This window comes from Protopterus annectens, chromosome 2.part1 (assembly GCF_019279795.1).
Source record: "Protopterus annectens isolate FY-2018-M chromosome 2.part1, PAN1.0, whole genome shotgun sequence".
Lineage (NCBI taxonomy): Eukaryota > Metazoa > Chordata > Ceratodontiformes > Protopteridae > Protopterus > Protopterus annectens.
This window is the reverse complement of record NC_056729.1, coordinates 18130715-18148872: the sequence shown is the minus strand read 5'-3', so window position 1 is coordinate 18148872 and position 18158 is coordinate 18130715. Positions and strand designations below refer to the sequence as shown.

Genomic DNA, 18158 nt, shown 5'->3' with positions numbered 1-18158 from the left:
TTGCAGGTACTCCATAACCTCAGTTTCTGTTTCTTTAACTTCTCCATTACCAACCTCCTTTTCCTCTTTGTCTTATTTTTTGTACTGTAAAGTTTTCCATGTCTGGATTGTTTTGCCTGTATTTCTCTTCAAATATCTTTGGTGCTGCTCTTTTGTATTGGTTAGTTTTGCTTTCTCCTTTGCATAAATATTGCACCATATTAAATCTCTTTTTCTTTCCCACGTCCATATTTCTTCTTCAGATGTCTCAAGATCTTCCTGCTTCTCTTTACTTTGAGGACTCACTCCATCATGTTGTTATGTAACCTGTGTTAGACCTTCTACATCAAATCCTTCACTTCGCAGGCACTGCATAACTTCAACGTCTATTTTTTAACTTCTATTTTACTAACCTTCTTTTCTACATTCCCTCTTTCTGGTATTATTATTTTTTTATTGTGAAATTTTCCATATCTGAATGCCTTTGCCTGTATTTCTGTTTGAATATCTTTGGCGCTGTGTTCTTTATATTACTTAATTTGGCTTTCTCCTTTGCATAAATATTGCACCATATCAAATCTTTCTCTCTTTCCCAAGTCCATTTTTCTTTTGTTATACTTTTAAAAATCTTTAGATTTTGTTGTTTATATTTATGCACTTCATCAGAGCCTTCTTTTTCCGCACAGATCAAAGTTTCTTGATCTATATACTGTTTTTCACAAATATATTGTACAATTAGCATGGATGACCTAGAAAATTAATTCAGCAAAAAGGTTTGTCACCCACTATAGTCATTGGAAGCGGATGCATTGCAGGTTAAGTTTAGCAAAGTTCAGCAGAGAGATAGCAGGGAAGGAAAGCGAGTGTGTGCGAGTATGATGAGTGTGTGTGTGTGTGTGTGTGTGTGTGTGTGTGTGTGTGTGTGTGTGTGTGTGTGTGTGTGTGTGTGTGTCTTTGTATGTCTGTCAGCTTCTGCCTGGGTGAATGGGTGAGCATCTATGTGTCCAATCAAGTGTGAGGTTGGGTATATGATGCTGCGTGGGTGTCTTTGTGTGTGTATGTGTGTGTGTGTGTGTATGTATATGAATGTTTAATCTGTAAAACTGCCCATGAAAAGCTATCACATTATGGAGACCTTCATACAAAACAGCTACTAGAGAATGTGCCTTCTCTCGACTAGGTCCAGCATTATGGAACAGACTCCAACTTGAACTAAGTGACCTCAAATCTCTCACTAAGTTTAAAAACGTCTTCTCTGAACACTTACACAAGGAATCTGAGAGTAACTGCTTTATGAACAATGGTTAACCTCACCACTTGCTATCAAACTGTATATTACCTCTAGCAAGACAATCACTATGAAATGTTGAATTCTAACAGCATGCTATATCCAGCATTTTATTATGTATATACTGTCAATATTGTAAGCAACTTTGGTTTTATTGTTAATAGTATCTCTCCAGTGTTTTTCTCTACATTAGACTATATAACAAGTATAAGAATTTGCAACAAGCATATGTTTGATCCAAGACCCATTAAGAAACATTTAGTTTTGCATTTGTTCTTATGTATTGTATACTTATTGAATATGGATGTTGTTTCCTTTTGTTTCTGTATTTTCAGGTAGTGACTGAAAAGTGGCTTTGGATCAGCCTACCAACCCAGCTACCAAATAGTAAATAGTAGATATTTGCATAAAAAAAGTTAATAGAACAACATGTTCGGCATTTACATGTACTTAGTAAGCAGTAAGAAGTATGAAATGCTTATATCTGCCATTACTGACTGACTATAGGCCTCCATGATTTAAAGGATTATGTAAAATGTTACAAGGACAGAGCTAATATATGAGGCAACATCATGGACATTCAGCAAACTTCTTGACAGTTAAGAGAAACAGTGCCTATGCCAACTTGATACATGGTTCACCAAAGGATACAACTACTACAAGGTGCTTTGAATACCAGCAATAAAAAAATATTGATTTAGACAAATGCAAATTAGCTGCTAATGAGGTCTTCCTCATTGAGGATAAAGCTGTCTCTGAATTGCATTTTCTATGATTGTGCAAATTGACCTAAATTTGGAAGGCAGTTTACATGACCACAGCCCCAGGATTCTGAACCAGAGACCATATTTATTGCATTTTTTCACAGGAAATGTCCATCTGGGTCACTTACCCTTTTGAGCTCCAAGTACATACAATGAAATATACAACAACAAAAAGATAAATATATCAGACCTGTGTTAAAGATGTGCTCTTTGGTTAGTGCATGTGTGTGTGTGTGTGTGTGTGTGTGTGTGTGTGTGTGTGTGTGTGTGTGTGTGTGTGTGTGTGTGTGTTTGTGTGTGTGTGCAGTATACATACCGACATGAGTGCACGTGCTACACGCATTCTTCAAAAACATTGGCAGGATATTTATTTTGCAACAGATGTTATTACAGTAGGAATTATGCATATGTTAAAGTACAGAACATTCAAGCCATATGGTCTAATAAAGAGATTAATTGGAAAAGCTTGACCTGTTAATTGGTTTATTGTCCTTGTGTTTTGACTAGATATTTTTTAAACTAGTATCCTATTATGATTACCTCGCTGATGCCTTTTGAGCCAAAGTACCAAGAAATAATTCAGTTGAGTGAATTTTATTTTCCTTGTTGTCATCATTTTTTATAATCTGAATTTGACTTTGTGACTTTAGAGTTGTGAAGATTAATATTAAGTGCTCTATCCTTACAAGGAAAAAAATCTAATTATCTTTCGCAAAAATGCAACACATTAAAGTACCCAAAAGTTCTTGCATAGAAGTGAGCAACTTCTCCATACAGGAAGTACAAAACCATTCCCTCCTTCCTCTACAAGATGACATCACTATTGATAAATGCTCTTTCAATCACTAGTATGGTTTCACTCAACAAAGAATGTCAGATAATCCAAAATTATACCTTAATCTCACCCTGCTAGTTCAGTCCACATCATTTTACTTCAGTGTGCAAATTAATGAGGTCTTCAGAGCCCTCAAAAGACTTAAACCTAGTTTAGTAGCATCCAACAATGTACCACATACATTTCTAATGATTTTAGCATCCACCACTACTTCTCCTGTACCCATCATCATCACCAGTAAATGTATCAGATATGATCATGCCCTTGATATTGAAAGAAAGGAATCAATGCATCTCTTCACAATTGACGTTCCACAGTTGTTTCAAATACTTCTCTTCCAACTGTGATCCTTTCACCGTTTTCAAAACTTCTCATATACACGAATCCACTGCATGCTTCATTGTCATTTAACAGATTCAGGCATTATTTCCAGTACACAACATGGATTTAGGCCCAGCTATGGTGAGGGCTCTGTACTTTTTGATGGGGCAGAGTACATTTAAAAGCAACTTGACCATAGGAAGTTTGTTGAACTTATCCTTCTAGAAAGTTTCTAATAGGAAGCTAATGGACGTGCTAGATGGTTATGTTATTACTCTTAGGGTACAGGAAAAATTATCAGATAGTCTGATGAGTAGAGATGAATATTTAAAATGGGATGATGATATTTCCAGGTCCATATTTGTTAATGTAGCTGCACTCCAGGATTTGCTACTTGGTCCACTTCTGCTCACTACTGATATGAACTATATGGTCAGTCTCTGTGGCAGTTCCATCCTCATTCTGTATCCAAATGACTTTGCTATCACATTGAGTAACAGCTCAGAAGAATCCATCATTATCAAACTTGAAGCATCAACCTATTTTCTGTGACCTGGACTACTCTCCATGGGTTTACACTTCAGTGCCTGAAAAAATAAGCTGCTTCTCTTCTCTCACAGAATTATTTTTACTGCAGTGTCTGGCTGCCCTGACCCACTACATCCCACAGGTGCCTCACTTGGTAACTAACACAAGTTACCCATTAACGCTTTCACTCAACCATAACGGTAGAGATTATTTCACCATAGCTCTTTGAGTACATTAGTAACAATCAATTAAAATTTGTCCTTCCAGTGAAGAAAAAAGTTATTAAGACCAGTTTAAAGCTGGGCAAACTTTACCAGGCTTAAAGAGAAAGTCAGGATGCCCACTAAAATCTCCTGCCTTTTTCTCTGACTTGTGTATTCCCCTCACTTCATCACTACCATTACCCTTCTGTTACTTCACAAACTTGGGCTGGTTTATAATACAGTATCCTGATTTGCTTTAGGACACTCCAACAGAGTGTGCCATTGCTTGTCTTTACACAACCTATACTGGCTCATATTCACTTATCACCTTTCTGTCACCAATGTGTTTCTCATAAACTACTATATTCCATCAAATGTCCTACATTCACTCACACAGCCTTTTGAAGATCTAGTCTCTCCCAATCTCACAGCTCTTTTGTTTAAGAATGTCCTTCACTAAATCTTGAAGTGGACATGGAGGTTTCCATTCCAGTTAGAAACACATGTAATAAAGAAGAGATGTAGCAAGGGAGCAAAGGTCCTGTGGCACCACCTAATTCTCACTGGACCCCTCCTCCAGCCTCATGTTGCAGCCCAAATCTCATACCTACTGTCCCCACAGCCTAGTCCCCAAATAGTCTTACATGGCTCATTCATAGAACTGATTTTTTAATAGAAAGCATCAGTTTATAAATAAACAAAATATGGTGTAGAAATAAAATAATTTATTTAAAACCTTGGTAAACAAATGCATTACATCAGATAGATGATTCCCATTTAAATGTTTCACCAAGCCATACCCTACTTACATTCATGCAGCATTTTATACCTACATCAATAAACAATTCACTAGTCCCTTTGACAAAATGACTTCATTTTCTTTGTATTTTACTGAACTAGAATACTGTTTCAGAAAACATTCACTTTTATTTAATCTATTTGTTTTCTAGATAAGCCCACTGGACAACATATCCTTTTCTCTGGCACCCAGGAGCACTGTGTAGTTAAGTGACTTCATCAGTCGCACAGTAGGCAGATGTAGGTAGAAGGGATCAAACACTGTAAAGTGCACAGGATGCATGCATTTAAACAACTATGTACTGTGTTTATCAACAGCCAAGATAGTCTCGTCTTCAAGCAGAGAGCCTCATGTGCACATAGCATGAACCCTGTTAAGATTTTTGATGATATGCATGACTTATGGGTTACTATACTATCCAAGGAGTAGTTATTTATTATTTCAATGCAACAACATTTTTACTGTCTCTGATTAAATTGTAACTATTCTGATTATAAACTGAATGAACATGATTTTAACTCAAATTATTGACAGCTGAGTAAGCTCTATGGCATGGAGGGATAAAACCATGTCTATTATGCAGGTGACCTGAGTACAAAGAGTGGCTCAAGTGCTTGTTGGCATTAGCTGAGAGGATAGGAGTCATCAGATGCTACCCATCTTGGGGTAGGGGATGGCATCTAGTTGGAGCCCATGGTGTTACCTAGTACAGTTCAAGCCCACCAAACCTGCACTGTCATGGTGGAATTGTGACTAGTTCTGGTACCCTTGATAAGTGTAAGCAGGGGTTTGGAAGATTAAATATTTACAAGCAGTAGCCTGGGAGATGAACCATTTACAGGCTGCCTGTGTCCACTAAAGACATAGGTGCCAAACCAGGATGTGTTCCCTGTTCCCCATCCAATTGCCCAAGTTACACTTGAATTGGGTTAGGGAGGAACTCTGCTTCACATGGATGGGAAGCCTGTTCCAGAGAAGGGGTAGTCTCTGGGATACACACCTGTCTCTCCAGCAGGTCTAGTTTATATAGCAGGCAAGTCTTTAGTACATGTAATGCTGGTGCTGTTTATTTTTCAGGTATGCAGGAGGTCCATCAGGGTGGGATCTGACAATGTCTTGTATGCCAGTCACAGATCTCCCTTCTACAGTCTGTAGGAGGCAGAATACTGGGATGGGGATTTGAGGCATAGGACATGTTATTTATGCCCTGTTTTTTTTAGTGAGGAACCTCTGTGGACATTCCATTTGTGGCATGTGACTGGTTAGGTACATACCAAATGGGGCATTGTAGTCAATGATAGGTCTGATTAATGCTGGATATGGTGGAACAATGACCTACTTGGACCTAGATGCTAGACCTTTCTTTATAAGTTGCACAGCATACAATGATTTCCTCACTACTGTAGACACATAATGGGCAAAAGCTAGATTACTATCTATGCATATTCCCAAGTCCTTGACTACTGGGTCAACTCTTACAGATGTATTGTCAATATGATAGTTACCAGGGTGGATGACTTCCTGAAGGATACTATTACATATTTCTTGGCACTTTTTATTAGTCCATGACTCTGACACAAGTTATTTGTCTCTGTCAGCCCTTCCTGGAGAACATTAGTATTGGTGGTGGATTATATGACTGCTCCTAATTTGCAATCATCTGCAAATTTAGTTAGCCAGAAGCCCTTGAAATTCACCCTGACTTCAGAGAAGTAAATGTCAAAAAGAAACAGTCCCACAACTGATTGCTGAGGGTCTCAGCTTGTGATTGGCCTCTTTGTAGTGGTGGACTCCCCAATTCTAACTTCCTGGGTCCTGTCTGTGAGCAGGCTGGCTATTCACTGGGTGACATGAAGGTTTATACCAAGCCTTCTGAGTTTGACAATAATACTCGAGTGGGGTATTGTGTCACATACCTTGGCCTGATAAAGGTAAGTAGTGTGAGCCATTTTGCTTTCATCCTTTGCTTTGGTGACCTTCTCAAACAATTCCACCATGCTGAGTAGGCATGACCTGCCCTTGACGAAAACAAGTTGGGCTGGGTTCATTGTTTGGAAGTTTCTTATGTTGTTATTCATCATTTCCATAGTAATTCTTTCCATGGCTTTGCATATGAGACTATTGAGACTTATGGATCTGTAGTTTTCAGGGTCTGTAGATGGCCCATCTTTGTGCAGAGATATCACTGTTGCTGTTCTTTATTTTTGAGGCATGAATCCTGTTTGGAGGATAGCAATTCCAGAGGGCCTAATAAGTCATGTTTCATGTTATTCAGAAGGCATTCTGAGATATTGTCTGGGTCAATCAATGCAGTGTTCTTGGCCTGAGAGAGCATTGAGGATCTGTTCTCTAGTGATAGTAGGGAGCGTTATATTTCATGGTATTTCTTGATGGGAGGTTGAGGGGGAGAGAGGGGTAAAGTTAGAGCTGAATTTGTCTGTCAGTAAGTTTGCTATTTATTTTGGCTCAGTATAGATGGTGCAATTAACAATGACCTCTACACCCAATTGTGTATTGCCTCTGAGGTTGAGGACATAGCTAAAGAATGCCTTTTCTTACCTTGGCCGGGGAGGCCAAATTTACCTCAGATTTGGCTTTGGTAGACTTTATTTGTCCTCTTGAGTTTTTGTTTAGTTTGTTGAGAGTGCTTTTATCCTGCTGGGTGTTACATCTCCTAATTTTTGACATGATTTTCTTTCTTCTGTTATACAACCTACTGATGTTGTGTTTCCACCAGGGTGTCTTGTTTTTTGAGTTTGCTCTATACTTACTCCTGGTGGGTACAGCTGTCTCTATGCAGCTATTAAAATACTTGTATAGGGTTTCTGTAAACAGATCTTTGTAGACAGCAGTGTTCTTATGGTTTATGGAGACTTGAAATTTTGCCAGGTTATCTCTTAATAGTAGAAAGTTAGCCTTAGAGTAATGCCTGAACATTCTAGGGTTAGCTAGGGTTCCCAGCTTTATTTTACTTCAGAGGAGACTGTTTTGTGGTCTGACTTTACCAGAAAAGATGTTACACTAATAAGTTTGCAGAACTCTCTCATATTAGTGAGCAGCGGATCCAGTATATTTGCAACCCTGTTCAGAGTATTGACAATGTGCTTACAAATTCAGGAATCTCTGTACCTGCATGTTTGGTGTTGTATATGATTCTTAGTTAATACTGAGGTAACAAAAGTCACCCATGTGTATGGTATTTGGTTGAATGGTGAGTGTTTTCAGTAAGCTTAAATACATATTGTGGGTTTTCTTGGTCATAGAGAGGGACTTTTAGCTTGTAGCAAAGTGGTATAGGATTTTGACTATGATGATTTGAATGTGGAGAAGCTCAAGTGCATTGTCCTGTTTGACCAGCATAAAGACGTATTTATTTCTGATGTAAATTGAGACACCTCTAACTTTATTCCCTGTCTGTGTAGGTGCTACATTAAATGTGTGGAAAGCATTATAGCCTTGCACTGCTGATGTGCTTTTTGCAGCTTTAAACCATGTCTCAGTGACTGCACAGATATCAGCATTTTCTAGGGTGAGGAGGGCTTGTAGGGAGTGAAGTTCCTTGTTTAGACTTCTAGATACATGTTTCCCTTGGGGCACATAAGTGTCAGTGCTCAGTGGAGCTGTTGGGGGGACACTGTGGTATTCACAAGGGGTGAGGATATGCCACATCACCTGGACCAGCAAGTTGGCCTATTTCTTACTACTGCAGTCATGCCAGGGAACAGAGAATTGATTGGGATTCCCAGGCATGAACAAATGGGCCATAGTGCTCTCACCTCATATGAGAATATCCATCTCCTGAGTCTCTAGAATGAATGAGCCAAGTAGGGGTGTCAGAAGTGAAACCATTCTGCTAGGTATGGGGGGCACAAAAGAAAAGTTGACAGTTGTCTAAAGCAGCCTTGAAGAAGATGAATGTAGTTCAGAACCTCAAAGCACAAGTGTACAAATTCTGAAATCTAAAAAAACTGAATCTCAAAATGTCATATTCATGAAACCTTTAATGTGGAGATAGTTGTCTTTAGATTCTTACTCTTTTATGCTAGATAAAAGTGTTAACTCGTTCCTATAAAATTAGTTTAAACTCATGATTTACATATTTTTCCTGCCATCACTATATGAGAACATACTCACATATATATATATCACATACAATAGTGTTACTTTAAATTAAATTAAATACAGTGTTAGAGAGACATAGTCATTATTTAGTTCCCTATCCATCTCAGAAATAAGCTGAACCTGCATGTTAAGCAGTATGATATTTTATCATTCTTGTAACAGAATCTATTTTACTGGATAGGTACCCTAAAATTTACCCCAGGACTAACTGGCTTAACCTTCCTTGGAAAAGGAGGTACAACCTGTGGGTGGGTGTTGGCAAAATGGCAGGACTAAACTGTCTTAAAACTCCTGTGAATCCTATATCCATGAGCCTATCAAAAACTTACAGCAACAAAGAAATCACATATAATAAATAATAAAGCTGTAAATTTAAAACTAAATTGGATTATAACACATTTATATTTGTAAAGCAGCAATCCCTCTCCCCTTAAACCCATGCTGAGCCTACATCCCTACACCAGCTGCAAACAATTCCAAGTTCACACATGAAATGCTTAATTTCCAAGTAAAGGTAGATGTTTATTTCCTGCAGGGCTGTGTGACTTTTTGAAGTTGTAATAACTTACTATGGGTACACAGAAGCTTGCTGACTGCAAGAATATACTGCAAAATTTTGTAAATAAAGCCTCCGAGACTGGGATATTGGAACTTTGTTTAAGTTGTTACAGAATCTAATGATCATTTGTGCTTTGATATTCTCAGGTAGAGTTCATGTGTACTGTCTCAAGGAATCAAACTCATTTTAGACCCATTGTAGATAGATACAACAGAAAATATAACAACAGGCTTTGAAAAAATAAATAAATAAATTATATTTATATATATATATATATAAATATATATATATATATATATATATATATATATATATACACACACACACACACACACACACACACACACACACATTCAGTTTATATATATATTTCTGTGCATGCATATATGTATATGAGTGCGTGTATGTGTGTGTGTGTGTGTGTGTGTGTGTGTGTGTGTGTGTGTGTGTGTGTGTGTGTGTGTTTGTGTGCGTGTGTGTGTGTGCATGTGTGTGTTTGTGTGTGTTGGGGGGCTTGCATGTCATTGCACGTCTTCCTTGAGTCTGCCACTACAGTATGCAAAAAAGGAGTTATTAGAAATGGAGACTGTGCCTTAATTTCATTTTTGGGGTCATTAGTATTTTCAGAACTGTACACACAGATAATGTATTCCACAGTTTAATTTGAGAAATTAGGAGGAAATTCAAGAAATAAAAGTGTACAATTTCATGCACTGTGCAATAACATGCACAGATCTTCACAAGGAGGCAATATGTTGAATGAAGCCATGCCAACTGGTCCTGAGGCTCTAACCACTAATTAGCCTCCTTCATTTTGTAATTTATTTTGCGTACTATCACATTCATAATTAATGCAAAGAATATACAACTCATTGGACATTCCTGTCTTACACCACACTTCATATGTACTTCTTGGCTTAACCAGCCATTTACAAGTATTTTTAATTCTTTACAAATCTGCTTAAGTAACTTAGTACTTCTCTTTTTCCTTGTAAAAATATCTTTGCTTATATAACATTTCTTGTATTTTTCTTGATTTCTTTCATATATTCCTTTTCTTATTATCTCTAGCCATATTGCAAGATAATCATAAAATCCTGTTTCAACTACCTCCCTTTCTTTTATAACTAAGCCTTCTGATATTATAAAATAATCTATTTCAGTTCTATATGTACCCCTTTTGTAAGTCCATGAATTTTTGTCCAAGAGTTTTAATTGACCACATCTTATAACACTAACATTTTTCTTATATCATTCCTTTTCTTTTTGCCTACTAAATTATATTTAAAGTCTCCTGTCATTATAATATTCCTATTTATAACTACATAGTCTAAAATCTGATGAAATAAGTTTCCCTTTCTTTACAGTTAATATAAGCATATAGTGTTATAACTCAATGTATTTGTTTTTTCCATTTTAAATCTGCAATGGTTAATCTTCCCATTTTTGCTAAAGTTACATTTAATATCTTTACTGCATTTCTACAGAATACAGCAATTCCAGAACATCTCTTATTTCCCAAATTCCATATTATCTTTCCTCCCCATAGTTTCTCTGTTTTTAATCTTTCTTCATTAGTTAAAAATCTTATGTTTTCTAATATAATTAAATCTATGTCACATGTATTGCACCACTGTAAAATTCATGTTCTTCTTATTAATTCTTAATACTATTCACACTTACAGAAAGCACTCTAAAATTTTCATTTTCTCATTTTTTAGATTCATGATTTCATACGTTCCTAGCTAATCACTTGGCTAGCTTTCTTAATGGGCCATTGTAAGCTTAACCAATTTCCTTTCCTTAGGTGAAAATCAAAGACTGTACCTTGTGCTTGTGAGTCCAACACCTTGGTCATTATACCAAGCCCCAATCTTTAACTATGTGTGTTCTTTTTCATCCATCCTGTTTTTTCTTTTGTACTTATCCCTTTACATTTTTTCTGTCTTTTACTCTTTTACCAATAGAATTCTTCTTTCCCTTTTACTACCTCCCAGTTTATGTCTTTTTTCAGTACTTACTTCAAAATCTTCTTCAATACCCACTTTATTATTTTTTCTCATCTAATTTTCTTCTATTTTTACTACTTCTAAAAATTCTTCTCCTTGTTCATGTTCTTCTCTTTCCTTTTCCTTACCGTTAGTTTCATTTTTTTAATCCATCCATAAATGTCCAATTTTGTTACATGTATAAAATTTCAACTCACACTTTTTTTGCATCATGAGCCATTTCCCTACAAATATAACATTTTCTTTTGTCACAGTTACTTATCAAATGTCATTCTTTTCCAAAAAAACATGTTTTGGGTTGTCCCTAGTATATTACAATACCTCTATTCCCCTCCATATTTATCATGCTTGGTATATGTATATTTTTTCTCTTTCTGTTTTTAACACAATATTACAATCCTAGGCAGCGATCAATAAACCCCTTTTGTCATAAAATTTTGCAATGTCCAGTACTTCTTTACATACAGCTTTCAAATGTCCTTTCAGAGTCAGTCTCTCTACCTCTGTTAAAAATTGTATAGGAATCTTCTTTTTTTCCTCTGTAAAATGTTTTCATCACAGAAAGACTCCATGGGTTACAGTCTTTCTTTTTTCATATTCTCCAAGGAAAATTTTTCATTAAAAAAAATCTAAAATATAATGTCACAAAATGTCTCTTTGTTAATAAGAATAAATGATCTTACCTCACATGCTTTTACACCCAAAGCAGCTATTAAATTATCCTACACTTCATACTGTCCATTTCTTTGTCTTCTTTACTTTGAATCTTTACCACATACTTTCATTTTTCGCTACTCCACTTTTGCTTTCTTTTACTTTCTCTGCATATGTTTTCCTTTCCATCTCACCACTATTCTTCAGGATTGTCTCTGCATCCTTCTTTTATATATTCTCCATAATGCCCCCCCCCACCCCGGAAACATCTCCTTCATTTTCTGACTCATTCTGCACCACCATTTCTTTAAGTAAATCATCCCACAACCTCCCAACTGGAGGGTTGTAATTATAGATCCATCATTTGCTGATTTATCTCCATCAAACAGGTTTCTTTAAAACATTTCCTCAGAATCCTGCACATATTCTCTGGTCTTGATATGATCTTTCTCCTTCATTTCTTTAATTTCTCCATCATCTCCTTCTTTCTCCATTTGCTTCCCTGCTTCTCCAGCCCATCTCTGTGCCAGGTCATACTTTTAGTGCCATAGCTACGCATATGAATGAACATGAGGCATCACATATTTTTAAATTTTCAGTAATTTGAAAATGTTGTAGAAAATGAACAATTGGGTGATATATGTAATGACACTGAGAAGGTGAAGTTAAGGTGGGTCTTTAGACTGAGATCGTATAGTGGGTCTAGTCTGAATGATCATGTGACTTTGAAGCTGATTGTGAAAGCTCATTGGTTAAAGAGATGAAATTATTGTAAGTTTTAGTTTTGTTTTTGCTTTTATATCAATGCTTAAACATTTGGTAATTCTAATGAAAGATTAGGACTGATGGAATTTTTATGATTATGACTGTTTTTAATATGTTAAACATTATTCATGTTTGTATCACAGCAACACTGAATGCATCGTTCATGATAGGCTGTTTCTTAGTGTTTAAATGCTATTTAAATGTTTTTGAATGTGAGTGTTATCATGGTCTGAAGAAGTGATGAGAATCTCAAAAGTGCTTGCCTATCATTAAAGTATTTTCAATAGAGTCGTTGATTGTTTTGGCTATTTATATTATGGTTTATATCTATACCTCAACCGTGTTTCTGTGCTAGAATTATTTGGACTTTGACACATTTTATTCTATCAAGCATGGTTAATTGCCAGGGGAATTTTATGGATTTCCGTTCATTTTGGCTATTTATTTATTTATTGACATGGACTGACATGAAAATTGAGCACAGCTCATTCTCAATGTAGGCCCAGGAAGAAAAATGCTTTTAAATATACAAAGGATAAAATAATTAGCACTGAGTACCAATGACCATTACATACCCAATCAGTAGAAAAAGGACATACTTCAGCAACATAACAAAAGTGCATCATATATAATTATAGTGACTTATATGGACCTACAAGTGATAGTTGATGATTGATGTAATCACAATATTTACATGGCATATATAATTACCAGAAACCATTAAATATATTTACTATTGAGAAGAAGTTAGTAAAAATAAAGGGAGGTTTTACAGTAAGTATAATAATGTAAGAAACAGTTGGGAAAAAGGCAAAAGAAGTAGGACATAAGATGAAAAGGGCAAAGGACAAGACAGGAGAGAAGGGTAGAAGGAAATAAATGACAATAGTGTTGTTGGGGTATAAGATACTGGGAAAGAGTAGGGAGCACTGTAATAGGAAAAAGTAAAGTGTTTAAAAGTATTCTGGGATTACTAATTTGCAAAGCTGGTATATGACCCAAAACCTCAATCATAAGTGGGTTTTGAACAGCCTAGTTTATTAAGTAACATCTCTGGTGGAGTGACAGTACAAATTAGAGAAGAGGTAAAGATTTTGCCATTGTTTTGAACTGATTTGTCTTTAGAATGTTTTTTATATCCTTGGTAATCTTACAGTTTAGTACTGAAATCTGAAAATAGTGAACTTCTATAACGGTTTCTAGAGTAAGACATCTGACTAGTTGTAATGAATCTAAACAAAGAGTATGCATATGGATATACCATTGTATGACAGGTTAGGTGACAGGGTAGTTGCCTGGTTTTGAGAGAATGTGGTGGGGCATTTTATGGGGGGGGGGTGCAAGTGAGAAAAAGAATGAGTCTGTGTCAACTATTTTTTTCAAAAATGTGGCAGAAATGGGTTCTAGTAGTTAGGCTTGTGCAAATGTAACAATTTTATCATGGCCTAGCTAAAGTTTTATGAGGTAGGTATTATGAAGGCTGGTGACAACAGGCTAATCCTGCTAGCAGAAAAAAGTCAGTGATAATAAGTGTGTAATGAGTTAATAAAGTCATTTTACATATTTTATTTTGAGCTTTTGGTTATTTTCATCTGCTTTTTTGATGTAATAATTATATTCCAGGCTGTGATCAGAGACACTATCAAAAAATTCTTATTATTAAGTGCTTCTTTTATTCTTGAAACTGACATGACTTAAAGTTCATTTTAAACTTTATAGTATGATACTGTAAAATGGAAGAACATCATAGTTTAGGGGGTTGTCTAGCAGTTAGCTTAGAGAATTGTCTGGCAGTTGGCTTAGAGAATTAAGAAACTGTTCCCAGTGGTGCAAGGTTTGATTCCTTCAGCTGCCATTGCCCAGTTCTGTGACTCTGAGCAAGACATTTAACCAGAGAATGCACCCAGGCTTAGTCTGAAAAAGGTCCAGGGAGATCAGTGTTCTACCCCTGAAAACAAATACAAATAAAGTATCCCTATTGCTAACTACTATTTTTGGATATCAGAGAAGAATATTTATAAGTAAGAGATGACTTTCTTTACAGTATTCCCAGTGAACAAAATGACTGTATCATCCAAATGTGAGATGAGTTATGTTGGATCAGGATCGATATGCCTATTGCTGCCATAAATGCTGAACATATGTGGAGATTGATATTCTTAATGCATGTTATTCATTGATTTGGACTACAAGAGTTGTTCAAATTATCAAAAAGACTATGAGCAGTCAGAGACTGCTTGAAAACCATTTGACAGCTGTTGGACCAGTGCCAAATTCAAGCGCCCGTGGAATCAGGAAGTGTGATGGACCATGCAGAAGGATTTAGAGAGGTATTTGAAGAGTATGCCAAGGATACCACCACAAAGTTTGTTCTTATGATAATCACAAAATGTTAGAAGAGCTGTTCCTGTGCTACAGCTAGAAAAGAAGCCATGCTGAGAGAGGAAGAGGAGGAGTTTATTATAGTCTATATAGCTAGAAAGTTGACTGTCTAGACAGTATCTGAGAATTTTACTAAAGAGAAAGATGAAGGCAATGATGCCTTTTGGAAAAAGAACAAATTGCTGAAAATGTCCAGCATTTTAGGATATACTGATAGACTAGTTAATTAAAATTGAAACTGGATTAGCAATTCTATCACACTTCAATATTTATGTCATCTAATAAGAGTTTGTCAGCTGCTAGGTAAAGGAATTTAAGCTTAAGAGTTTACACATTTGTGAAGTAGGGGCTATTGAGAAATAAGCAGTAAGGGATGTTTTAGATGTGGTTATAAACAGATAGTGTTGCATTAAAGTACTGGTCACTGAAATTATTTGTAATGGCAAAAGGTGGCTGGCCTGATAAATGACAAAGCTGAGAGTTTATTAACCACATTAATGAGCTGACTGATATTTTTAAAGGACTGTTTTTGTATGTTTGCTTTGTTGTTTAAACATAAAACGTTTTTGTTTGAGAATTAGTAAGATTTCATATTGTTCCTGTGTTACTGCTATACTATTAGAGTTGAAAGAAACTTGGATCCCTCTATAGAATCAAACCCTTTCTTACTCCAACAGCCAGGACTGCTATAGCCAGAACACATCTAATCTCTACGTTGCTCTATGCCTCACCCATTTATACAAACCTTTCTAAAGCCAACATTAACAAGCTGACTGTATCCTATAATAATATTGCTAGATTTGCTGCTGCCTCTCCTTATCGAACTCATCACTGTCTAAATCTTAAACAACTTGACTGGTTAGAGTTTCTACACCATCTCCATTTTTCTCAGCTTACTATTGCCCACAAAACCCTACACCAATCCTCCAATACTCCTATTCTTGCAAGCCTCCTTACCCTCTACCAAAATCCAAAAAACCTACGCTCTTCCAACAAATTTCTGATTAACACCTGCAGATCCAACAATTTGGCAGGAGACTCCCTCTTCTGCAATTCCATTGGTAGACTTTGGAATGCTCTTTCCTCTGAACTTACAACTCTCTGCTCTCATACTCTTTTCAAAAAGAAGCTTAAGCTTCATCTCATGACTCACTGGTTATGCTCCTGTTCTATCCCAGACTAACTGCTGCTTCCTCCCACCTACAACCTCCTGGTTTAAATAGCCTTCTTTTCTAACTCTGCTCAGGATATAACTTTTTACTGAAGTCTCCACTTAGATATCAATATTTCATCTAGGTTTATTGCTCTGGCCATGCCTTATACAAAAAAAAAAAAAAAAAAAAAACAATTTTTATGCTCTGTTTTTGTATACAACTAATTGTTACTTCCTTCTATTTTGCTGTATTCTTCTGTATACTTTTTCATGATTGTACTTAATTTTTGTGTTTTTTATTCTATAATGTTAGTTTGTATATCAATTGTTAATGGCTTTTCTACTCAACATGGAGCTTTTCTCCCCGGGCCTCTACTGAAAATGGACATGTATCCAGCTAGACTAGCCCGGTCAACAAATGTAAAATAAAATAAATAAAATAAATTATTTATTTATTTGCATTTGTTTACCAGGAAATTCAGACTGGGTATGGAATCCCTTTTAAGTGGAGGCCATGGGTGAAAAGCTCCAGGGTTACAACAATACATTATACAGAGTCTTAAAAATAGAAGCAAAATGATACATGAAGCAGAATACAGGTTCTACCTCCTTTGATGGATGCCATACCTGAAACAAGACTGAATTTAGTTATCTATTACTTGAGATAAGATGACATGAAGCTCATAATGTCATCAAAGATTGGAAGCCACTACAACACAGGTTTATATTCTGAAGGATATGGTGAATGCAGCACTGGGACAGGAGGTGGGCTCCAGAGATCACCTGAAGATTGCCTAGCAGTTTTTCAAGTTGTAGGAGGGTCAGCTAGTGAATGTGATACAATTCCTGGGTGCCAGTACGCAGCATCATGTTTCTTTCTTCTTAAAAATTAAGACGTTTTGATTTACCTCAGCTCTATGAAGAGTTATTTCTAGAGTGATGACACCTTCAACTTGAGCTATGCTCAAGCAAAGCCAGCTGCTGTAAATTACAAAGAAGCAGAACAGGTGTTTTTGATGATTCAAAGTGAACAGATAAAAAATGATTATACGTGCCAGATCTGGATGGCACATTGTTATATCATGAAAAAAGTCAAGGTTAGAGTGGGAATTCTATCTGAAAATGGAAACATTAGGAGAACCCTTCAGTATGCTGCAGCTACTAGCTTTTCAGTGCTACAAGGTGGGCCAGTTTTGTTATCCTGCCAAAGCCTTTGATGTGCTAGAGAGACTTGATACAAATCAAGAATACTGAGAAGGAAGATGTGGAGCTTGAGTCAGCATTTTCCAAATGATCTTAACTGACTTTTAACCCAGAGAGACCCTGCATGAAGTTTTATATCTGCTGAGAAACACAGGAAACCCCAAGTGGAGTACATTCTCCACATCATGAAGAAATGGGCAAAAGAAAACAGAGTCTCCTTCTGAACATGTTGGCCATCAACTTCCTCATTATTTTAATGTAATAAAAGCAAATTGTGGTAGCAGCTTCTAACAGCTTTACACACCCCCTTTATTCCCCCACCAAATTTGTGAACACAGTTTGGTAGCTTCGTCTATACTTTTTTTTCAGATCTCAAAATGCCTTATATGATGTCATTATCAGTAGCTAACTCCAGGCCTTAGAACAATATGGCAGTGAAACATGTCAGGATCTCAAGTTTAGGCCTGTAAAAAAGAAAGCACTGAAACTATATGATTGCCACTATTAAACACAAACTGAGGCTGAGGATTGGCATAATGGTCAAGGTGTTTAACAGACAAGCACAAGATTTACCAGTGTTGGCTGAGTTGGCCA

General features: G+C 36.4%; 1 pseudogene; it reads left to right on the top strand.

Moving 5' to 3' along the window:
• LOC122794731 overlaps nt 1-17788 on the top strand; it is a 66833-nt pseudogene extending 49045 nt beyond the window's left edge.
• The last annotated feature ends 370 nt before the right edge of the window (nt 17789-18158 follow it).